At 40.2% G+C, this 23,182-nt stretch overlaps 1 long non-coding RNA gene and 1 pseudogene across 2 annotated transcripts in view; one reads left to right on the top strand and one right to left on the bottom strand.

Moving 5' to 3' along the window:
• Positions 1–22,553, top strand: part of LOC102154170 — a 33,982-nt gene extending 11,429 nt beyond the window's left edge. Inside the window, exon 5 of one of the 2 annotated variants that reach the window (XR_005361246.1) lies at positions 21,377–22,553. This is a non-coding gene — a long non-coding RNA (uncharacterized LOC102154170). Of the gene's footprint in view, positions 1–526; positions 625–21,376 lie in introns of those variants that run through there. The other variant, XR_005361245.1, reaches the window with a different exon arrangement.
• On the bottom strand, positions 4,723–5,216 carry LOC119872268 (annotated as a pseudogene).
• Positions 22,554–23,182: the final 629 nt, after the last annotated feature.

Raw genomic sequence — 23,182 nt, forward strand, 5'->3', positions numbered from 1 at the left:
AAATTATAAAATTGACACACACTTGTGACAGTTTGAAATGATGTAGTGAGATATAAAAACCTGAAAGAAAAAAAAAACCTGAAAGAGTCCCATCTACCATATTTCCAACTTCAAGGTAGGTAAAACAATTTGGTATATTTCCCATCAGACTCTTTTCAATCCTTATCCAAACATAATTGGGCATCTCCTTTTTTTTTTTTTTTTAAATTTTTATATTATTTATGATAGTCACAGAGAGAGAGAGAGGCGCAGAGACACAGGCAGAGGGAGAAGCAGGCTCCATGCACCGGGAGCCCGACGTGGGATTCGATCCCGGGTCTCCAGGATCGCGCCCTGGGCCAAAGGCAGGCGCCAAACCGCGGCGCCACCCAGGGATCCCTAATTGGGCATCTCCTAAAGGCTATGTGCCACTTTATTTTCCACAAGCCCAGAACTGCCCATTTCTTTGCACATTTCAGGGTCGAAGTCCTTTCCTTAATTTGCTCATGCTTTCACCTCTGCTTTTTCCTCATCTTTCTTCCTCCAGCTGACACCGACTCATCCTTTAAGACTTACCTCATCTGGGTGACAGAACGTGAGAGATTCCTAACTCTGGGAAATGAACAAGGGGTAGTGGAAAGAGAGGTGGGAAGGGGGGGTTGGGGTGATGGGTGACGGGCCCTGAGGGGGGCACTTGCCGGGATGAGCACTGGGTAATGTGCTATATGTTGGCAAATTGAACTCCAATAAAAAAAATAATTAAAAAAAGATTTACCTCATCTGTCATCTCCTCCTGATGCCCCCAAACTCAGTGAGCATGTCCCCTTTTACATCTAAGTTATTGTGCCGTATTGTTATAAGGTCTTCTGTGCTGTTTTCTCCCACTGGAGTAGAGATCCTTGAGGAACAGTCTGTGCCTTATTCTCCTTGATATTCCCCGAACTTGCCATCAAACCAGGCAGTGTTCAATTCACATAACTAAGTGATTGTAACTGTTATTACTGCCTGAGTCTCCTTGAGTTGAGAAGCAGTTATTCCAAGCAGACAGGACTATGAAGCTTCCTAGCAGTCTGTTTGCAGCAAGAATAGGAGACAAGATAAGGTCTGAAGAACAAGAGAAAGGATCCAAGATAGGGGAAAGAAGCCTGGTGGCATCAAGGGAAGGAAAGGAACTAATACTTATGAAGAATATTCACATTTAACATCTCATATATGTTATTATATCTAATCTTCTCAACACTACCATCCCCATTTTACAAATAAGAAAATTGAGGATCAGGAGTAAAGTACCTTGCCCAAGGTCACACAGTGAGTAGCAGAGCCAAGGTTCAAACCTAGTTCTGTGTGAGTTCAGGGCCCAAGCTCTTACACACTCTGCACATTGGTGATCAGGTGGGTATGGTATGGTTAACACCGGCCATTTCCCTAGACCCTTCGTGGGTAGTTTGGAAAGGTTTGTATCTGGGAGCTTCTGAACAGGGACACCTACAGGCCTTCAACCTCTAGGGAGATGGTGAGTGAGAAACCCAACATCTAGATCTTCAGACACTGTGGGTCTTTTCACCTCCAATTGCCTTGAAAGAGGTGTTAAGGCTCCAGGGTTTATGCTGGAGGGAGTTAGTCTCCCAGGCTTCTGTAGAAGGCTAGCAAAGGCTTTGGAAAGTCTCACTCAGCCAGCTTTCTCCAAATTTCCCTCAGGTAGCTGTGACTCCCTTTAGTTTTCTACCTTCTCTCCAGCCCTCCGTCTGCTCTAGTTGCTGTGTCATTTTGGGATCTAGTAGTGGGGCAGAGACATCTCTGGAGGCCCAGCAGGCTGGGACCCAGCCCTTTATGTCTAAGCTTTGGGTGCTTTTTGGTAGTTGTGGGTTCCTTGAGGTTGGGGAGGGCACTGCAGAACAGGAGTGGTAGGCTAAGGGACTGTTAAAGTAAGAAGCTTATCCAGGGATGAGGCTGATTCACAGGGGATGCTAGTCCTTCAGTCCATAAATGTTTACTGATACTACATAGGTATTATTTGGTCTTTGAGGGTGAGGATGCGAGTCTCTGCTTTAGGCACACTGAAATACTAGCAGTTTCTACCTGTGTCCTGTGTCTGTTATCCTCAGAGCTTTATACATGCTATTTGCTCTGCCTGGAATGCCTTCCACCTCTCCTATGCCCTGCTAATTCCTTTTTGTTCTTTAGGTATCAGCTTGCCTGTTGTCTGACTCTCCAAGGCTGGGTAGGGAGCATTTGCTGGTTTTGCAAATGGCTTCTGCACTTCCATTTTCTCTCTTGCAGGAAGTTCTTAGACTCCCCATTTGGGAAATTCATTCTTCCCCCATAGTTAGCCTCCCAGCTTGTATCATGGACACCCTTCTCTCTAGCTCCAGGCAAAGGTCTGATTGTTTAAGCCAGTCATCATTTCTCATTCTACTTATTAACTATGATCAGTTCAGGTATGGGAGTATACTCAGAAACAGTGAACCAAGGAGAAGCTAGAGGCCTCAGGAGTTACCAGAAAAGCCACCTTCTTTTCTAGAGATGGAATGAAGAAGGATGTAGATATGGGTGTGAGCAACCTAGAATTTAATAGAGGAGAGGCAGATGAACGATCTAAATGTGAGACAAGATTCCATCAAAATCCTAGAGGAGAACACAGGCAACACCCTTTTTGAACTCGGCCACAGTAACTTCTTGCAAGATACATGCACGAAGGCAAAAGAAACAAAAGCAAAAATGAACTATTGGGACTTCATCAAGATAAGAAACTTTTGCACAGCAAAAGATACAGTCAACAAAACTAAAAGACAACCTACAGAATGGGAGAAGATATTCGCAAATGACGTATCAGATAAAGGGCTAGTTTCCAAGATCTATAAAGAACTTCTTAAACTCAACACCAAAGAAACAAACAATCCAATCATGAAATGGGCAAAAGACATGAGCAGAAATCTCACAGAGGAAGACCTAGACATGGCCAACACGCACATGAGAAAATGCTCTGCATCACTTGCCATCAGGGAAATCAAAATCAAAATCACAATGAGATACCACCTCACACCAGTGAGAATGGGGAAAATTAACAAGGCAGGAAACCACAAGTGTTGGAGAGGATGCGGAGAAAAGGGAACCCTCTTACACTGTTGGTGGGAATGTGAACTGGTGCAGCCACTCTGGAAAACTGTGTGGAGGTTCCTCAAAGAGTTAAAAATAGACCTGCCCTACGACCCAGTAATTGCACTGTTGGGGATTTACCCCAAAGATACAGATGCAATGAAACGCCGGGACACCTGCACCCTGATGTTTATAGCGGCAATGTCAACAATAGCCAAACTGTGGAAGGAGCCTTGGTGTCCATCGAAAGATGAATGGATAAAGAAGATGTGGTTTATGTATACAATGGAATATTACTCAGCCATTAGAAATGACAAGTACCCACCATTTGCTTCAACGTGGATGGAACTGGAGGGTATTATGCTGAGTGAAGTAAGTCAATCGGAGAAGGACAAACATTATATGTTCTCATTCATTTGGGGAATATAAATAATAGTGAAAGGGAATATAAGGGAAGGGAGAAGAAATGTGTGGGAAATATCAGAAAGGGAGACAGAACATAAAGACTCCTAACTCTGGGAAATGAACTAGCGGTGGTGGGAGGGGAGGAGGGCGGGCGGTGGGGGTAAGTGGGTGATGGGCACTGAGGGGGGCACGTGACGGGATGAGCACTGGGTGTTATTCTGTATGTTGGCAAATTGAACACCAATAAAAAATAAATTTATTATTAAAAAATAATAGAGGAGAGGCTTAAAGGGGTGATAGTCTGGTGAGAATACAGGCTGGGGAACTTAGCCTCAGTCATTAAAAATAGAATATTTTGGCTTCCGTATTTACTCTTTACATTTTTTTCAGGGTCTTGGACAAGAAAGAGGGAGGCTATTCATGGAGGACCTTTTGGAGCTCCAAGAAAATCTTTGCATACACACACACACAAACACACACATACACATACACACATGATCTTTGGGGTCATTTTAATATACTCTATGGATCATGTTTACCTACTTTTTAATAAAAATTAACTTTTAAAATTTGTATTGTAGGGATCCCTGGGTGGCGCAGCGGTTTGGCGCCTGCCTTTGGCCCAGGGCGCGATCCTGGAGACCCGGGATCGAATCCCACGTCGGGCTCCCGGTGCATGGAGCCTGCTTCTCCCTCTGCCTGTGTCTCTGCCTCTCTCTCTCTCTCTCTCTCTCTCTCTCTGTGACTATCATAAATAAATAAATAAAACTGGATTTGTTGTGGCATTTTAAAATCTCAGTCACCAGATTACATTTCAATTTGAGTAACTGCATACAACTTTGCAAAAACCGTTTTAAAAAAAAAATTTGTATTGTAAATATTTTCCCATATATTCTCTCTGGGGCCTTTGTGGTAGGAAAGTTGTAAAGGTTTTTTTTTTTTTTTAAGATTTTATTTATTTATTCATGAGAGACACACACAGAGAGAGGCAGAGACATAAGCAGAGGGAGAAGCAGGCTCCATGCAGGAAGCTCGATGTGGGACTCGATCCCAGGACTCCAGGATCATGCCAAAGGCAGATGCTCAACCACTGAGCTACCCAGAAGTCCCAAGATAGTTGTAAGGTTTATAGTCAAATATATCTTTCATCTTTTTTTTTCATCTGGCACAGATCTATTTAATTGAGGTGGGTGGCAGGATGTTCCATTATGAGTGATTAGTCCAGGGGTCTGTCAACACTAGTTAGAAGAAGCCATCATCATTCTTTCAGGAGTAGCCTCCATTGGTGGCTGTGGTGTGAGGGGGCACGATGGATCCCTGGATGCTGTGGATAGACTTTTTCTTAGAGTTTGTCCAGTGTCTGATGTTAGCTCAGGAATTGATGGAAGATAGCAGAGGAAAGGGTAAAAATACTTTAGAGAATTGGGTCTTGATGATTCCATGGGCATTCTGGATAGTCTCCTGGTGTAACAGTACCTCACTTTGTTCTTGAATGTCCCTGTGTGGTGGTTGTTCAAGGCTGCTAAGCAGAAACCCAGGTCATCCTTTGGTATCTCAGGATCAAAAAAATAAATCACCTCATGGAGTTGATTTGAGCTGAACTACTCCAGGGTTCCTTTTGCTGAGAAAAGTGAGTTGGGTTCTTATATGGTAGTTTCTTGGAAGCCCAGAGTTTTCCCCAAGTAGGAATCATTATCCAATGTAGGGCCCTGGAAAGGGTCTCTGGTGAAAGGCATGGTAAAATGCAGAATGAGATGCTGGTGTGAGAGTCTTTCATCTTGTTTAGAGCCTCCACTTTCCAGTCTTTGTTAGGAAGTTCTCCCGTATCATCAGTTTATAGAATGGTCTCTAAAGTTTTCTTGCAATATTTTTTTCACTGTTTTGCTCTCATATTTTTATCTGTTTGGATTTTTTTGTATGTGTGTAATATATAAGATTAGAGTCCACTTTATTTTTTCCCATCTGGATAAGCAGTTGTACCAACATCATTTATTAAATAGTCCATTTTCTTCCCACCAAATTAAACTTTCACATATAGCATGTGTTAACTTTTCATAAATATGGCTGTTGGTCATAAAAATCCATAAGTATGGATTTTCTATTTTGTTTTACCAATTTTCCATTTCTGTTTGACCTTATGTTAAGGCAAGACTCTGTTCTTTTTATGATTTTCTTTGCTATTTTCAGCCATTTATTTTTCATATGAATTTGAAGATAATTTTATGAAATTTCATTAAAAATATTGTTTGGATTCTAACTGGAACTAATTCAATGTACATACTAATTTGAGGAGGCTTATTAGTAGGTCTTTTCCCCCAAGAACATAGCATAACTTTCCACTCTCAAGATCTGGTATATTCCAGTACATTTATTTCATTTAAGCCTGTGTCTTTCTTATTTTTTTTTAAAGATTTTAATTATTTATGAGAGACACACAGAGAGGCAGAGACATAGGCAGAGGGAGAAGCAGACTCCCAGTGGGAAGCCCGATGTGGGGGCTTGATCCCAGGACCCTGCGATCATGACCTGAGTCAAAAGCAGATGTTCAACCACTGAGCCAACCAGATGCCCCTGTGTCTTTCTTACAAATAGATCTCTAAATGTGTTATGATTTTGGATGCTTAAATATAATACTTTACTCATTTCCTTTGCTAATGCTTGTCAGTAGAATAAAGTTAGAATTTTTTAAATTAAAAAAAAATTTTTTTTAAGATTTATTTATTCATGAAAGGCAGAGAGAAAGAAAGGCAGAGACACAGGCGAGGGAGAAGCAGGCTCCATGTTTTGGAGCCTGATGTGGGACTTGATCGGGGACTCCAGGACCATGCCCCAGGCTGAAGGCAGGCGCTAAACCTCGGAGCCACCCAGGGACCACCCAGAATTTTTTTTAGATATTTATCTTTTAGTCAGCCACCTTACCAAAGAGTGTAAGGTCACATGGTGAGATTGGGTAATGGGTGGGAATTGAATGTGTTGGGGTCTGTGGGGACAGGAGTGGGTTGGCCTGGAGCCTGAGGGTATTAGGAAAGTAAGGGGGCGCCTGAGTGGCTCAGCAGTTGAGCATCTGCCTTTGGCTCAGGGTGTGATCCTGGAGTACTGGGTTCAAGTGCCACATCAGGTTCCCCTCAGGGAGCCTGGTTCTCCTCTGCCTGTGTCTCCCTCTGTGTGTGTCTCTCATGACTAAATAAAATCTTTAAAAAAAAAAAAAGATCAAGCACAAGAAGAAGAATTGATTGTGTGTTCAGGGCATTGTGTCAATAGGAGTCTGTTCCACTATGAGCAACTGTGAGTAACAGGAACAAAAAATAATGGAGTACATGGAATAATGTTTATTTCTCTCTTACATAAAGAAAGAAGTCTATTGTAGGCAATTCAGGCTCTATAGTCCCAGACTACTAGCTATATTCTGCTATCCTTTAGTTGTAGCTCTCATTATTATGGTCTAAGATGAACTCCAGGCATCACATCCATGTTCCAGTAGGAGGATGGAGCAAGGGGAGGAAGAGACAAAGGGCTCATCATAGATACATCATAGGAAGTTTCCCAAATGCTGCCACACAGTAATTCTACTCACCTTGTTGACCAGAACTGAATTATACTGTCGTGTCTAGCTCCAAGGGATGCTAGGAAATATTTTTATTCAAGATCAAAAGAATTTTTTAATATTTTATTTATTTTTTCATGAGAGACAGAGACAAGCAGAGACAGGCAGAGGGAGAAGCAGGCTCTCCCCAAGGAGCCCAATGTGGGACTTGATCTCAGACCCCGGGATCACACCCTGAGCAGAAGGCAGATGCTCAACTGCTGAGCCACCCAGGCATCCCTCAAAATCAAAATTCTAAAGATTATAAGGATTTTTATTCCAAATCAGGATTCCAAAATGGTGATAACAGACGTATTGGGATTGGGATATTGGGATTGGCAACCAGCAGTCTCTGATGCAGGTATATTTGTGGGGACGTGGGGGCATGTGCTTTCATTTGTAGCTCTCAGCTGCTACTGCAGAAAGCAGAAGTTGAATGGAGCATGGCGCAGAGGATTGGGGGACAGCAGAAGAATAGGCATGGAGGGTGTGGTTAAGAGAACAGTTTAAGTTTGGTTGGAAAGAAAAGATGGCTGTCTGGGGGACATGGACCGGTAGAAAGAGGAGGGATCAAGGGATTAGTGATCTTAGAAAGGCTAGATGGTTGGGAGGCTATGTCAGAAAATGCCTTATTTGTGGGGCACCTGGGTGGCTCTGTCAGTTAAGCATTCTACTCTTGTTTTTGGTTCAGGTCATGATCTGAGGGTTGTGAGATTGAGTCTTGTGTTGAACTCTGTGCTGGGTGTGGAACCTGCTTAAGACTCTCTGTTTCCTTTTTCCTCTGCCCACTGCCCCTGCTCACACACTCTCTTTCTCTCCCTTCCTCTCTAAAAAAAAAAAAAAAAAAAAAAAAAAAAAAGAAAGAAAAAGTATCACTACATAATGAATAAGCCAATAATTTTTAAAAAGATTTTATTTATGTATTCATGAGAGAGACAGAGGCACAGGCAGAGGGAGAAACAGGCTCCATGCAGGGAGCCAGACATGAGACTCGATCCCAGGTCTCCAGGATCACGCTCTGGGCTGAAGGCAGCGCTAAACCACTGAGCCACCTGGGCTGTCTGAAGTTTTACATTTTGAACAGTGACTTAAGTCTACAAGATGTAACATCTAGGTATGGTGAGTCCACACAGATCTCTGGGGTCAGGTTGTCTTGGGGAAGATACAAGTTGTGACTCCAGCATGACGTGGTGGACTGGTACAAGGCTGCTGGCTGTGGGGGTTGGGCTGTGGGTGGTCAGAGGCCACACCAGGAATTTCCAACCTAAATGTGGAGTTGCAGGCCAAAAAGAGATCGTTTCCTTTCTTGGAAGCCTCCCTTGCCTAGCTTCTAGGCTTACAGAGTAAAGTTTGAGCCCAGAAACAACCATCATTCACTCAGCCAGCTGCTAGAGATAGCTCTGGCTGCCCAACAATCCTGAGAAATCATGTTCTTCTAATATCTATTTTGATTTAAAATCTTTTATGTTTGTGATGGACTTTGTTGACAGTGGGCTGGGTTTAGCCTGTTCTTTAGGTGTGGAACTCCTGGCTTGTGGTAAATCCTGATTGGAAAACAATATAAACACATTTCCTGGTAAATGTATAAATATATAAATAGACAGATAGTTGTTGGTTGTTCCCCTCCCCACCACTAACATACACTGTAGAAGCAATTTGGAGCAATTTATATGTGCTCAGCATCTGGCCATCATAAAAGATTTCGAATGAGTCATGATTTTGCACCAACAGAGAGGGCTTGTCTTGCTTGTGGATGAAATTATATTTACCTCTTGTTCTGCTTGTGACTCTCTGTATTACTTTATGATGATCAGTCTGATTTGTGTGTTAAAGAGACTGGTAAGATTAAGAATTTTAGAGAAGGGAAGAAAGAGAAGAGGAGGAAGGCCCAGATAGTTACATATTCAAGACAAAATAACCAATTTGGGGGAGAATGACCTGGTTTTGCTTTTGAGAAGCCAGAAAGAAAGAGGGGAAAAAAAGTAGTGGAAAGAGCCTCCTCATTTTATGGAGGGTGGGAGACAAATGCAGGGAAGCTGATGTAGTTAGATAACATGAGCCCCAAAAAAGTTAGACTAGAGGAGAGTAATGGTCTTGAAACACAGAGGCATGTGAGGACACTGATCCTGGCTGTACTTTATTAGCTGTAGGCTCAATCTCTTGGCACCTCAGTTTGCTCATCTGACAAGTGGGCCCAATAATGGTTGCCCTATCCAGTTGAGAGAAGAAAGGAGTGCTCTTGCTTGAGAGTGCTGTTGGGTGCCAGCTGTGGTGTGGGCTCCTTAAATATACCATCTCATTTAATGCCCAAGACAATTCCACAGGAGAAGTGGCATTAAGCCATTCTTCAGCTGAAAACAAACATGGAGAGTCTAAGTGGCTTGTCCAAGATCATAAAGTTTATCAGGACTCAAACCCACATCTATCTAGCTCCAAATCCTGTGTTCTTCCCATTACTTCATACTGACAGTGAGGTCAGAAAACACATTCTAGTTTCTTCCTTGGAAGGGAAAAAACACACAGTGGCTTCCCTGCTCTAAGGCCCAAGATATCCCTGGGTCCTTGGCCGCCACAGAGAGCCCAACCAAGTGCAGTTCTTTCTCCTCAGAGCACTCCTCTCTGCTGTGGCAGCAGGTGGGTTGTTAATCTGATAAACGGCTTCCTGCTGAGGTGAGAGGGTGAGCTAAAGGGCTGCTGAACTGCCCTCCAGGGTGGCAGGTGGGAGACTCCAGTGCTTTCACTCATAGAATTGCTTTAGGACTAGTGGAAAGAGCCTCATTTTGTAGTTAGGAGATGACCTCTACTAGCTGTAGGCAGGTGAGAGACCTGGCTTTGTCCCTCACTAGGCTGTGACCTTAACTTGCCTACCTTTCAGTTCCCTAATCAGTAAAATGTGGTAGGAATACCACATTTTAAAGAGAGGATGTTGTGAACATTAAATGAGATAATGTGGGAAATGTGCCTAACCCTTTTGTCATACATTATATATCACCAAGTAAGAGGGAGCTGTTGTTTCTGTTGAGGAAGTGGGTAGACTTCTAGGGCAGCTGTTTAGGCATTGAGTAGTTTTTGTGTCCCATCCCTTACATCCATATCATAGCCAATCATTTATTCTTTTTTTTCTTTTTAAGAAAACGTGTTTTAAACACTCTGTCAGGGACACCTGAGTGGCTCAGCAGTTGAGCGTCTACCTTTGGCTCAGGGCACGATCCCGGAGTCCTGGGATTGAGTCCTACATTGGGCTTCCTGCATGGAGCCTGCTTCTTCTTCTGCCTGTGTCTCTGCCTCTCTCTCTCTGTATTTCTCATGAATAAATAAATAAATAAAATCTTTAAAAAAATAAACACTCTGTCAGCTTCTGAGGCAAAGCATGTGTGACACAGGCAGCATCCTTGCCTCTGTAGAGCTCATATTTTAGTATATGTGCTGCTGAAGTGAGCACTGTAGAGCTCATATTTGAACTGGAACCACACATGGCAAGGAAGTATCTGGTACAGTCACAGAAGGAGCAGCGTCTATGAATCTAAAAGCTTGACTGCCCCAATGAGTCTTTTAGTCTGGCACTTTAAAATCCAGGCCTCCTCTCCAGGTGTAACAGGGGTCTTATAATGGACTTGTGAGGCACACTCTTTCCTTGGTGGGGACAGCAAAGGCTAGGCAGTCAGAGAGAAAGGGGAGGCAGGGCTCTGGGTAGTAGGTTCCAAGGCAGTCCTGGGGGTGCTTCCCATCTAGTGCTGAGAAAAACTCACCACTTTTGTCAGAGATAGACTGATGCCTCCAGTTCAGAGTTTATGGGATAGTTTACTTGTTATCTGAAGCATTTATAGAGTGTGTTAGGTGTTCCCATATCTTCCAGGGATGGTAAATGTAGCAGGGACTTGTTCCAGCTCCCAGCTTACTGCCTCACAGGTCACCTTGATGTTGGACAGATCAGTGAGCATGTGAGGCCTCTCCTGGAAGGCAGTAAGATGGGTACCTCAGCCTCAGGCTTGGGCTCATTGCCAGTCTCTGTGGTAGGAAGCCCAAGCTACAGCTGTTCTGAGGATTAAATAGGTAGAGACAAAGAGTTCACCCTTTTGGTCTTTCCAGATATTCCATGATCCAGCTCCTTTCCATCCCACTCTACTCTACTATCCTACTCGTTCCTCAACATCCAGCTAGTAGGCAGTTCTTTGTGAGTCTCCAGACACACTGAGGTTCATTCCCATCTCACTGATTTTGTTTGCAATTGGATCCCAACTGTTGTACTTCTTAGCCATAGCTAACTCATCTCTTAAGCCCAGTTCTCATTTTGCCTCCTCCAGAAAGCTTTCCTTAACTTCTGTAGCACATGCTTACCTTTCTCTCAGATCTCCCCATTTTAGTGACTATTCATTAATTATCTCATGCATTAATTCATTCAATGCATTGACTAGTCTTATTGTTCTATATGAAAAATGCTTCCCAAATCCACCTATTTCTCTGCATCTGTACTGTTTCCATCTTGGTCACCTCTTGCTTAGATTATTAAATACCCTTGTAACTGGTCTCCTTGCTCTCACTCTGCGTCTCTCCAGTTCCTTTGTACTCCATGGAACATTTAGTGATCTTTTATAAAGGTAAATTAGCTCCAGTCACTCCCCTGTTTATGGTCTTCCAGTAGTTTCCCAAATTCATCACAACAGCTCACAAGGCTCTGCTACTCTGGTACGTGGGTGCCTTCCAAGCCTCTTCTTATCCCATATTCCTCTTGTTCATTCTGCTTCAGGCACCTCAGCCTTCTCTCTTGCCCAAAAAGGCCAAGACATTACCACTGCCTCAAGGCCTTTGCAATTGCTGGGCCTTCTGCCTAGAATGGTCTCTGCTTCTCAGTGCCTGCCTCCTTCTCACCATTCAGCATTCTGTTCAACAATAACTTCAGTGAGATCTTTCTTAAACACCCCATCTGAAGTAATTCTTTAAGTCACACTTTATCTCATTATACCATTTCCTTTATATCATTAAAATTTTCTGAACTTACATGCTTTCTTTGTACTGTTTTCTTCTTTCTACTAGATAGGAAGTGCCTCCAGAATAGAAACAATATCTGTTTCATTGCTATATCCTTGGAGTTTAGAATAGTGCTTAACATATATGAAACCAAAAAAACATTGCTTAATAATTTATTAGATGGGTATTAAATGACTTCTATGTATGAATCATTGAAAATCAGTAATTATTACCACTGATTAGAAATACAAATGTATATCCTTGAAACAGGATTTCACAGAGTTGGTCTATGAAAGTCTGGTGGTTTATCAGGGAGTTTGCAAGTGGTTTGATGATTTTAGAGGGAAAAAAATGAAACAATTTTGTTTACATACATTTTGCTAATTTTAAATGTAAGATTAATTAAGACTTCTATAGAAATTCTATTACATTCTTAATAATTATTTTAGGATATTTACTGCAAGGACTGTGTTGGTCAGTTCGTCATAGGTAATTTCAGTGATCAATTATAGATTATTTTGTATAATGTGTTTCACATCATGATAGTGTTAAAATTCTTAGTTGTAAAATTTTGCATTTTGTTACTTTTGTATTAAATCTTATGAGTCAAAAGTAATTGAAGGGTGTCATTAATGATGAAGATAATATTATCAATACCATAATACAGAATTCTCTAAGTGTAAATATTGAATGTAGTTATAGTATGAACACAGCTAGGACAAAGTAATCTATAAGAATGTTGATTTAGCATAATAGCCAGAAAAGAGATGTTCAATTAGGAAATACATTACTGAATGTTTGAAAATTGGACTTTATTGCATTTTAACAGTCCCCAAGAAGCAGTCACTGTTTCTTGTGACACTTTGTCCTATAGTGGCACAAAGCCACCAAATTTTGACATCATTTTCAAACAAAGTATGATTTACCTTTCTGGTAAATCAAGTGATATTTTCTAGAGTGAGTGTAGGAAACTGATCAGTTTTGTCAGTAGATGTAAAAAGACCAAAGTTATAAAGGTATTGTTCAAATTTGTACTTCTTAGAGCAAAATTATATACAAGTCATATTAATGTGGAGATGCTTGAATAACTAGCCCAAGCAAAGTTAATAAGTGTTGGGCTTGGAGAAGAAGCAAAACAAGATTTTGGGACAATTATTTTATCAGACAATCCTACTGAAAGTAAGTTTACTCTCTACTACCTTCCAAAAATTGTTAGTAAATGGATTTTTAGAAAAGCATGTGGCCTTCTGTTTTTACCAATGATGGAGCAATAGAGACCACTTTTATCCTACCACAGAAATAACCAGAAACTATAAAAGTATGCAATACCTGTTTTCTGATGTTGGACTAGAGGTATAATAGGATTGTGATTCTTGAGAGAAGAGAAAAAAAATGAAGTAAACTCTGTTATCACTTAGGTTTCTACCTGGAAGCACATTCCAGACCATAGAGCTAGGAGGGGTATCCCAAGTATAGCATGATGGTCTTGCATTGTTGAGAAGAGAGATTGGACTTCTGGGAAACTAAAGCAGCTGATGGTTGTGGGAAGAATTCCAGATGAGAGGAAGTTATAAGGAAAAATTCTCCAGAAATCTTAAGTCTTTCTGAATATTAAGAAATAAAAGTAAGAAAAAAAAAAAGAAAAAATTTCTAAATTAGATGAAAATGCAACGACAAAGATAAAAGCTCAACAGAATAAACCTACATATACAGAAACTCCCATCAAACTATATCATAATCAAGTTGTTGAAAATTAAATGATAAAGAGATAGCAATAAGGTAGTATGTACAGAAAAACAAAGATAAGAAAGACTACAGACTTCATGTCTAAAGCTATCCAAGCCAGGAGACAATAGAATTGTATCTTTAAAGTGCCAAAAGAAAAAAAAATAAAAACAAATAAGTTAAATTATTCGAAAGTGAAGGCAAAAACAAAAGGCATTTTCATACAAACAAAGGTCAAGAGAATTTGTTGTCAGTAAACTCACACTATGAAAAATGTTAGTTATTCAGAAAATATCAGATGGGAATGTGGATTTACACAAAGGAATGAAGAATCCTTGAAATGATATGTATGTGGTTAAATAAATATAAAACACTTTCTTCTCCCTCATTTTAAAATGCATTTAAGAGATAATCGATGGCTGAAAGCAAAAATTACATGCATGGTAGGATTTAGACCATCTATAGAAAAGAAATGTGTGACAGTAGTAGCACAAAGGATGGGAAAAATGAAATAACATATTTTTGTTATGAGGTTTTTACATTATACCAGAAGTGATACAGCATTATTTGAAGGTGTAGTGTAATAAGTAATATATGCATATTTTAAATTCTAGAGCAAGTACTTAACCTAAAACAAAGAGATATAGTTAATAAACCAATATTATAGATTAAATGGAGTGCTAAAAATAATTATCACAAAAGAAGGCAACAAAAAGAGGGAAAAACAAATGAACAGATGGGACCAAATGAATACAAAGATGGTAGAATAAAACCCAACCAGCTTAATAATTAATTATAAAGGGTCTAAAGATACCAGTTATAAGGCAGAGATGGCCAGACTAACTGAATAAAAAAAGCAAGTTCCAACTGTGCACTGTTCACAGGAAATTCATTTTATTATTTTTATTTTTTAAAGATTTATTTCTTTATTAGAGAGAGCATGTGTATGCATGTGTTTCAGGGGAAGAGGGGCAGAGTGAGAGAGAGCAAGAGCCCTAAGCAGACTCTGCACTAAACCTGAGCCCAACATGGGGCTGGATCCCATGACCCCAAGATCATGACCTGAGCTGAAACCAAAGGTCTGACGCTCAACTGAATGCACTATCTAGGTGCCCCAGAAACCCATTTAAAATATAAATACAGGGACACCTGGGTGGCTCAGCAGTTGAGCATCTGCCATTGGCTCAGGGCATGATCCTGGTTTCCCAGGATCGAGTCCCACATCGGGCTCCCTGCATAGAGCCTGCTTCTCTCTCTGCCTGTGTCTCTGCCTCTCTCTCTCTGTGTCTCTCATGAATAAATAAATAAAATCTTTAAAAAATACATATTATTATGTATATATTTATATATATGTAAATACATAGATTAAAAGTGAAAGGATGAAAAATTTTTATTTTTATTTTTTAAATCTTCCTTTGAACTATCTCAATACTGATTTGACTTTTTTAAAATTTTTATTTATTTATGATAGTCACACACACACACACACAGAGGCAGAGACATAGGCAGAGGGAGAAGCAGGCTCCATGCACCGGGAGCCCGACGTGGGATTCGATCCCAGGTCTCCAGGATCGTGCCCTGGGCCAAAGGCAGGCGCCAAACTGCTGCGCCACCCAGGAATCCCTGAAAAAGTTTTATACCATGCAAGCACCAATCATAGGAAAGCTCGAATGGCTATATTAATATCAAAGTATACCTTAGAACAAGAAATGTCACATGGAGTAAATAGGGTCATTTTGTAATAATTGAGAGTACAAATGCTCAAGGAGACATAATTCTAAATGTGCACACACATTAACAGAAATGCAAACTATAGGAAAAACTAATTGAACTCCAACAAAAAAAAAGATGCCTGTGAAATCATGTTCCAGTGGAAAATTAAAACACACACACACACACACACACACACACACACACACACAAAATGTAGGAAAAACTAATAATGAACGAACCTATGATCTTTAGAGATTTCAATGTTCTTTCAGTAACTGAAAGAAGAAACTGATAAAATTAGTAGAGATATAGAAGATAATAACAGTATCAGCCAATTTGACCTAATTGACACAAAATACTTTACCTAACAATAGCAGAATACACATTTCTTCCAAGTGCATGTGAAACATTCACCAAATTATGAGCCCTAAGACAAGTCTCAGTAAGTGTAAAACAACTGAAATCATACAGAGTATGCCCTCTAATAAGAATGGAATGAAATTAAAAACAGATATTTGGGAAAAATGTAAAGTTAGAAATCACAAAGGAAATTTCTAAATATTTTGAATGAAAAAGAACATTTTCAAAATTCATGGGATGCTGCTAAGTCAGTCCTTAAGAAGAAAATTTATAGCTTATCTTTGAAACAAAGGTAAGTCTGAAACCTATGATCTAGTCTTCCACCTTAGGAAGCTAGGGGCAGAGGAGCAATTTGAACTCAAAGGAAGTAGATGAAAGGAAATTATAAAGATCAGAGAATAATGAACCAAAAAATAGAAAAATGAGAAATCGATGAAACAAGAAATTTGATTTTTAAAAATCAATAAAATTGATAACATCCAAAATTGAATGATCAAGAAAAAAGACACAAATTGTCAAGATCTGGGAAAAGAGAAAACAGTACAAAAATCCTACATTAAGGGAATAATAAAAGGATATGAATAACTATGCAAATACATTTGAAAACTTAGATGAAATGGAACACACATTGGAAAACACAAATTTCCAACACTGACTCAGGGAGAAATATTCCTGAATATCAGTATATCAACAAAAGCAATTAAATTCATATTAATAATAATTTTTTCCACAAAGAAAACTCCCAGACCTTGATGGTGTCACTGGTGAATTCTATCAAACATTTAGGGTGAAATAATACCAATCCTTTAGCTATGCAGAACTTTCAGAAAGTAAAATTGGATAGTACACTTTCCAGCCCATTTTATGAGGCCAATATTATTTTGATTTTGAAACCATAAAGAGACATTACAAGAAAAAAAATTACAAACCAATATCCCTCATGATCAAAGTAAAAACCTTAACAAATTACTAGAAAAATAAATACTAAAGAAAATACATCCTGATTCAGTGGGGCTTATCCCAGGAATACAAGGTTAATTTAATATTTAAATACCAACAAGTGTTACTTACAACATTAATAGAAATGAAGAGAATATCATCTCCATAGATGCATCAAAAGCCTTTGGCTCAGTTGGTTGAGCAGCACTCTTAATTTTGGCTTAGGTCATGATCTCAGGGTCCTGGGATTGAGCCCAGGATCCAGACTCAGTGGGGAGTCGGCTTGAGTATTTCTCTGCCTCTCCCTCTGCCCCTCCCCACTCTCTCTCTGTCTCAAATAAATAAATATTTTTTAAAAAGCCTTTGGCAAAATTTAACGTTTATGATTTAAAAAGACACAAACCTCTCAGTAAGCTGTGAATACCTGGGAACTTCATCAACCTGGTAAAGGGCCTCCGTGAAAACCTACAATGGAGGTTATACTTAATGGTGAAATTTTTCCCTGAATATTTTCCCTCTAGGATCTAAGGATGTCATCTTTCACCACTTATATTTAATATTCTTCTGAAGTCTCTAGCCAGGGCAGTAAGGTGAGACATACAGATTGGCAAAAAAGAAGTAAAATAATACTTATTTGGAGATGACATGAATGAGTATTTAGAAAATCCCAAGGATTCTACAGAAAAACTACTGGGACTAATAAGTAGATCAGCAAGTTCACAGGGTACAAGGCTAATGTTTAATTTTTTCCCCCTGTATACTAGCAATGAATAATTTTGAAATGGGATTTTAAAAACACCACTTGTAGGGGGCACCTGGCTAGCTTAGTCATAAAGTTTGCAACTCTTGATCTCAGAGTCTTGAGTTGGAGCCCCATGTTGGGTGCCGAGATTACTTAAATAAATAACTTTTTAAAAAAAACTTGAACTGTTTTTAAAAATAAAAATATCACTTACAATAGCATGAAAAACACCCTAGTTGGGGGTTTGGGGGAACCGGAGTTACATGAAAACTCTCTATACTTAGATTTTGCTGTGAACCTAAAACTGTTCTAAAAAATAAAGTCTGTTTTTAAAGAAACAAACGGAGAACACATGAAGTATTCAGGGACATTTTACAAGATTTGTTTGAGATTAGTAGACTAAAAACTACTAAACATTGCTGTGTTGGAGGAGACCTACATGAATGGAGAGAATTGCCATGTTTGTGGACTGGAAGACTTAATGTTGTTAAGATGTCAGTTTCTCCAGGGGGCACCTTTATAGCTCAGTTTGTCAAGTGTCCATCTCTTGTGTTTGGCTCAGGTCATCATCTCAGGGTTGTGAGATCGAGTCCTGTGTGGGGCTCCACACTGGACATGGAGCCTGCTTAAGATTCTCTCTCCCTCTGCCCCTCCCCCACCTCTGCCCCTTTCTCTCTTAAAAAAAAAAAAGATGACAGTTTCCCCAAATTGATCTGTAGATTCAGTGCAATCACTATCAAACTGATTCTAAAACGTATGGAGTAATGCAAAGAACCTCGAGTGACCAAAACAAATTTGAAAAGAACAGAGTTGGAAACAAGTCTCATACTACTTAATTTGAAGACTCACTATAAAGTTTCAGTTATCAAGACATTCTAGCATAAATACATATGTAAGGGGTAATAGAAGATGATAGAGAGTTTAGATATAAACCAACACATAAATAGCTTTTTCTTTTTTTTTTTTTTTTTTTTTTGACAAAGAGACCAAAGTGTTTCAATGGGGAAAAGGACAGTTTTTTTTTTAAAGACATGGTGCTGGATCAAGTGGATATCTATTTTGAGATAAAGAACCGCAACTCTTGGGATGCCTGGGTGGCTCAGCAGTTGAGCACCTGCGGTTGGCTCAGGGCGTGATCCTGGAGTCCCAGGATCTAGTCCCACATAGGCTCCCTGCATGGAGCCTGCTTCTCTCTCTGCCTATGTCTCTGCCTCTCTCTGTGTGTCTCTCATGAATAAATAAATAAAATCTTAAAAAAAAAAAAAAAAAGAACCTCAACTCTTACTTCACACTATACACAAAATGCATCTAAAAATGGATCCCAGACCTAAACATAAAGGCTAAAATTATAAAACTTCTAGGAGAAATCTTAGGAAAATCTCACTATTTCACAGTAGGAAAGATCTCTTTAATAGGATACAAGAGCCACAAACTAAAAAAAAAAAAAAAAAAAATTGAGAAATTCAACTTCATAAAAATGTAAAGGATCTAGGTGAACTGGCCTAAGAAAGAAGTGAAAGTGATTCCAGGGATGATGAAAGGAGTTCCCGAGATATGGCTGTAGGGGAGGACTAGAAGCGTCCAGTGTCGATTGGAGCAGAAAGACTCTCTGGGAAAGGTGTGTTCAAGGGATGGAAGGACTTCTGATGGATGTGTTTGAATAAATGGAGAGGAGATGAACACGGAGAGTTTGGTGATGGATTAGGGGAAGGTGCATAGAAATTCAGCCAACTAATAAGACAGGGATTAACTCTAGTTACTAGTTGTATAGGGAAGAAAGAGAATGATGGAACACTGCAGAGGTTGCCTATAATAGTATTATAAGTGATAATGATGTAAACACTACATCTAACTAACAATTGTTACTGAAAGGATGGAAGAGGGGAAGGGTGGTGTATGAATGGTATATGGTGGTTTCCAGTAATGGTGAAAGCAATTTAAATCCTTGTCTTCTATAAGCCTTGATTATATAGAGAGTGGGAATGCCTGGGAAGGAAATGCAGAGCGGCTGCTTTTCATAACAAATCTTACAGAATTTTTTGAATTATTGAACTGTATGTATATGGACATGACTTGAAGCCAGGTCATACCACAGGCTAGCTATGTGACTTTAAGTAAGTCACTCAATGTCTTTGTACCTCAGTTACATCATTTGTTGAACACCAGGTAGTCATACTTACCTCAGAAGGTTGTTGTTAGAATGAACTAGTTTAATCTGTGTAAAGTGTTTGGAATAGTGCCTTGTACAGAGTAAGAGTTATGTGTTACTTTTGTAATTATGTACAGACATTACTCTGAAATATATTAAAATAAAAATTGTGCTGAATCTTAAAAAAAAAACCCTAGTATTATTGGTGGCCCCTATGTATTTACCTAATATGTCTTTATGTCCCATTAAACAAATAACCCTGTAAGGAATGTATTTTCTTATCCTCCATTTTCATCTAAAGAAGCTGAGATGCAGAGAATTTGAACCACCTCCTCAAGATTAAGCAGCTGGTTATTGCCAATTGCCCCGATGTTAGGATTTCAGCTGGGTCAGTCTGGCTGCAAATCCCAGCTTTTCCCCTGTGTGCGTGGTTAACTGAATGCTTTATAGCACAGGCTAACCATAAGCTACTATGGGGAGCACAGGAGTCAGCAGGATACAGTCCTCCATGCCTATTCAAGAAACTGTGCAGAGCTCTTTGGGGGGCACTTAATTAGTGGTCCCAGACTGGAAGGCCTAGCCTAAGGTGAGTGCTCAATAAATTTTGGTTGAAAAATGAATGCATGGTTCTGAAGCCTCAGGCAGATGTTAGGACATTCCCCAGGAATGCAGGCTGTGTGGTCGGGGAGGGGATTTCAGGGGAGACTCAAAGACTCCAAACTGCCTAGATGCTACAAAACTCAGGCTGCCAGGTCAGGCCTGCCTATCCTGTACTTAACCACCCCGCCACCCCCACCCCACTATCCTCCCTCCCAGGACCCAGAGCTGAACAGGATGAAAACTGTGGCTTTATCCAGCCAGTACATTTCATATATTCCTTAAAAAAAAAAAAAAAAAAAAATCCAGAAACTTTCATAGACCATCATCATATTAATGTTGAATTTATTATTTCCACCCCAAGAATGACCCAGGACCCCACTTCTGTAGATCTCCTCAGCCATGCTAAAATGAGCAAGCTAGCTTGCTTGCTGTGTCACTTTTCACAAAAAAATTCAAGGCTTTACTCACAGGGGGAACAAAGTTGTGATAGGTATGTTTACTGGTTTTATTGAAGTGAACCTTATAGAGGTGGATTAGAAAGGTCTTCAACAGTAGCTTCCTCTCCCACTTAGTAAATATTCCTTCTCTGTCCTAGTTTTCTCTGGGAAACTCCTAATGCGACTGAGCTGTTTTCCTAGACTCTGGAAAGCCAAGGGCTGCTAGGTGGCCCCATGTCTCTGAACCCTTAATCAAGGCTAAAAGGTCCAAACAAAAAATTCTGGGCCTTAAAACCAAATCGTGCTCTGACTCAAACCAGAACCCAGTCCACAGGTTCAGCTCTCCCTGTAGCAGTGACCCTTGTTCTGCAACGGAAGTGGGGGTGGGGGCGGAGGGATCTTAGTTTAGCTCCTGCAGACAGGGTGGCCGCCCTAATCCCAGGTGGCTTTTGATTGAAAGAGGCCCATGTGGAGCTCCCTCGGTCTTTCCTAAACTAATTGGGCTTTTTTTTTTTTTTTTTTTTTTTTTGCCACGGACAAGGAAATTGAGGTCTGCTTTCTAGCAGTTGCTCTGCTAAAAGTGACCTCCTGCCAAGTAAACCTGTCTTGAATTTGCTTCTTTAAAGTAAGGACATTTAGAGTAACTCAGTGATTTTCAAAAAAATTTTTTTTTCCTCTAGTAGCAAGACTCTGTACAAAGGAAATCTGTCTGGATGCCCAATGTGGAAGAGGTATAGCTGCTGTGCTTGCTTTGAAGGTGGACTTTCTCTCCCCCTGTGTGGCTATACTGGAGGTGGCTCTAAACTTCTGTGTCTTTTTTTTAACTTCTCTAATTTTTTTTAGGCAAAGTTGGATAATGTGTTAATAGGACAAGGGAAGAAGGAGCAGAAAGAGGTAAAGACATGATAGCAAATTAACAGATCTCAGGCGATGCTTTTCCACATCAAAAAGGAAGATAAAAGATATTATAGAAGATTTTAGTAAATTCTTTCAACCAGAAGTCTTACAGATTATAACATGAAATTACATGAAGTTGTGTGTGCCATCTTCAAAAGAATAACATTATAGTACCTTCAGTGGATACTGTTTTGGCCAGGTGACCCTTGCAGGTTAAGGAATCAGGTGAATATCCAGGGGCCTGGCTTTTCCTGCTAGTGTAGATAGTACGAGTTTCCACTGCTACAGTAGTTCATTTTATTGCTATCTTATTTCTGTCACAGGCCCTGTGAGCTTGGTTGGGCCAAGGGTCACTCAGAAAATAACCAGCTTCCACTTTCTTTAATTATGCAAACTAGAGCTAGGTGACTGAGATCTTGCCTTTGGTCTGCAAGACATAGGGAGTTTTGCAAGCCCTAGGGGAGTGCAGAATTTCCTGAAGATGTTGCAAGGTGGCCGGCTTTCTTCTGAAGTCATGCAATATTCTCCTTTGCTTTGGTTATGACTGCGAAGGTGCTGGGAAGCCAACTGCAAACTAACACCTTGGAGTGGACTTCTCTCCACAGGCCCCAGAAGTGAGGCCTGCTCCTTTAAAGGGAATGGCTCAATGTAGGTGCTCTCATACCAACGAAGAACAGAATGTGTTTGTCCAATTCCACCTCCCAGTTACTTCATTGGCAGTAAGTTCTCTAAAATATGAGCGTTTTTGCTGAGGGAAGGACATGCAAAGACTTGAAAATTTTAGAGAGCAGAGAGCTAGATGGCTCAGATTTTATGAAAGTTCCTGTCCTGCTACTTTACTTTGGAAATGGACATAGGAATCCCCAGAGAAAGCATGTTTCATTGAGGAAGAACAAATTTCATCAGAGAATTTTATCAGCGGCCTTACAGGGCATCCCTAGCCAGCCATGGGTCCACACCTCTTAGCCTCCAGGCTGGGCCGAAGTTAGGACGGCCCCGGGCAGGAGAGGCCCCAGAATCCTGGCCCAACCTAGGCACACTGCAGATGAAAGTACCCCCTGCTCCCCACTCTACCCACAGCCCAGGAGAGATGAGCTTGTAGACATTCTTCCTCATGTTTTTCTACTAGCGCATATGGTGTGCAGCTATTAAAGACATTCAGATTTCAGAGTGGTATCACTTAATTTGGTCTAGGCAAATCTTTAGGAGTAGGAAGATCTACTGGGTTTTGGACATGACTATAAGCAGAAGATGCTAAATAATCCCGGAAAGAGACTCCACTAAGTATATTAAGTTGGTGGGATTTTTGGGATTTTTAAGTGTTTGAGAATCACATGGGAATGAAATGATTCAAAGGACAAGATTAAAAAAAAAAATAAAGTCATCATTCTCTGAAAATAATAGCATGTGTATTAGTTCCTGAAGTATTTAAATAGAAAGTGAAACTGAATCACAGTTTACTTTTCATAGTAAAACTATTTAGAATGCAAGTCTTCTTCCCTGAAAGAGCAACAGGGTTTTTGTAAAACATTTTTTCCTGTTCTCTGAAATCTGGAGTTCACAAGAAGACTTGGGGGTTATGCTTTATT

The sequence above is a fragment of the Canis lupus genome, chromosome 6 (genome assembly GCF_011100685.1).
Source record: "Canis lupus familiaris isolate Mischka breed German Shepherd chromosome 6, alternate assembly UU_Cfam_GSD_1.0, whole genome shotgun sequence".
In the NCBI taxonomy this organism is placed as follows: Eukaryota; Metazoa; Chordata; class Mammalia; order Carnivora; family Canidae; genus Canis; species Canis lupus.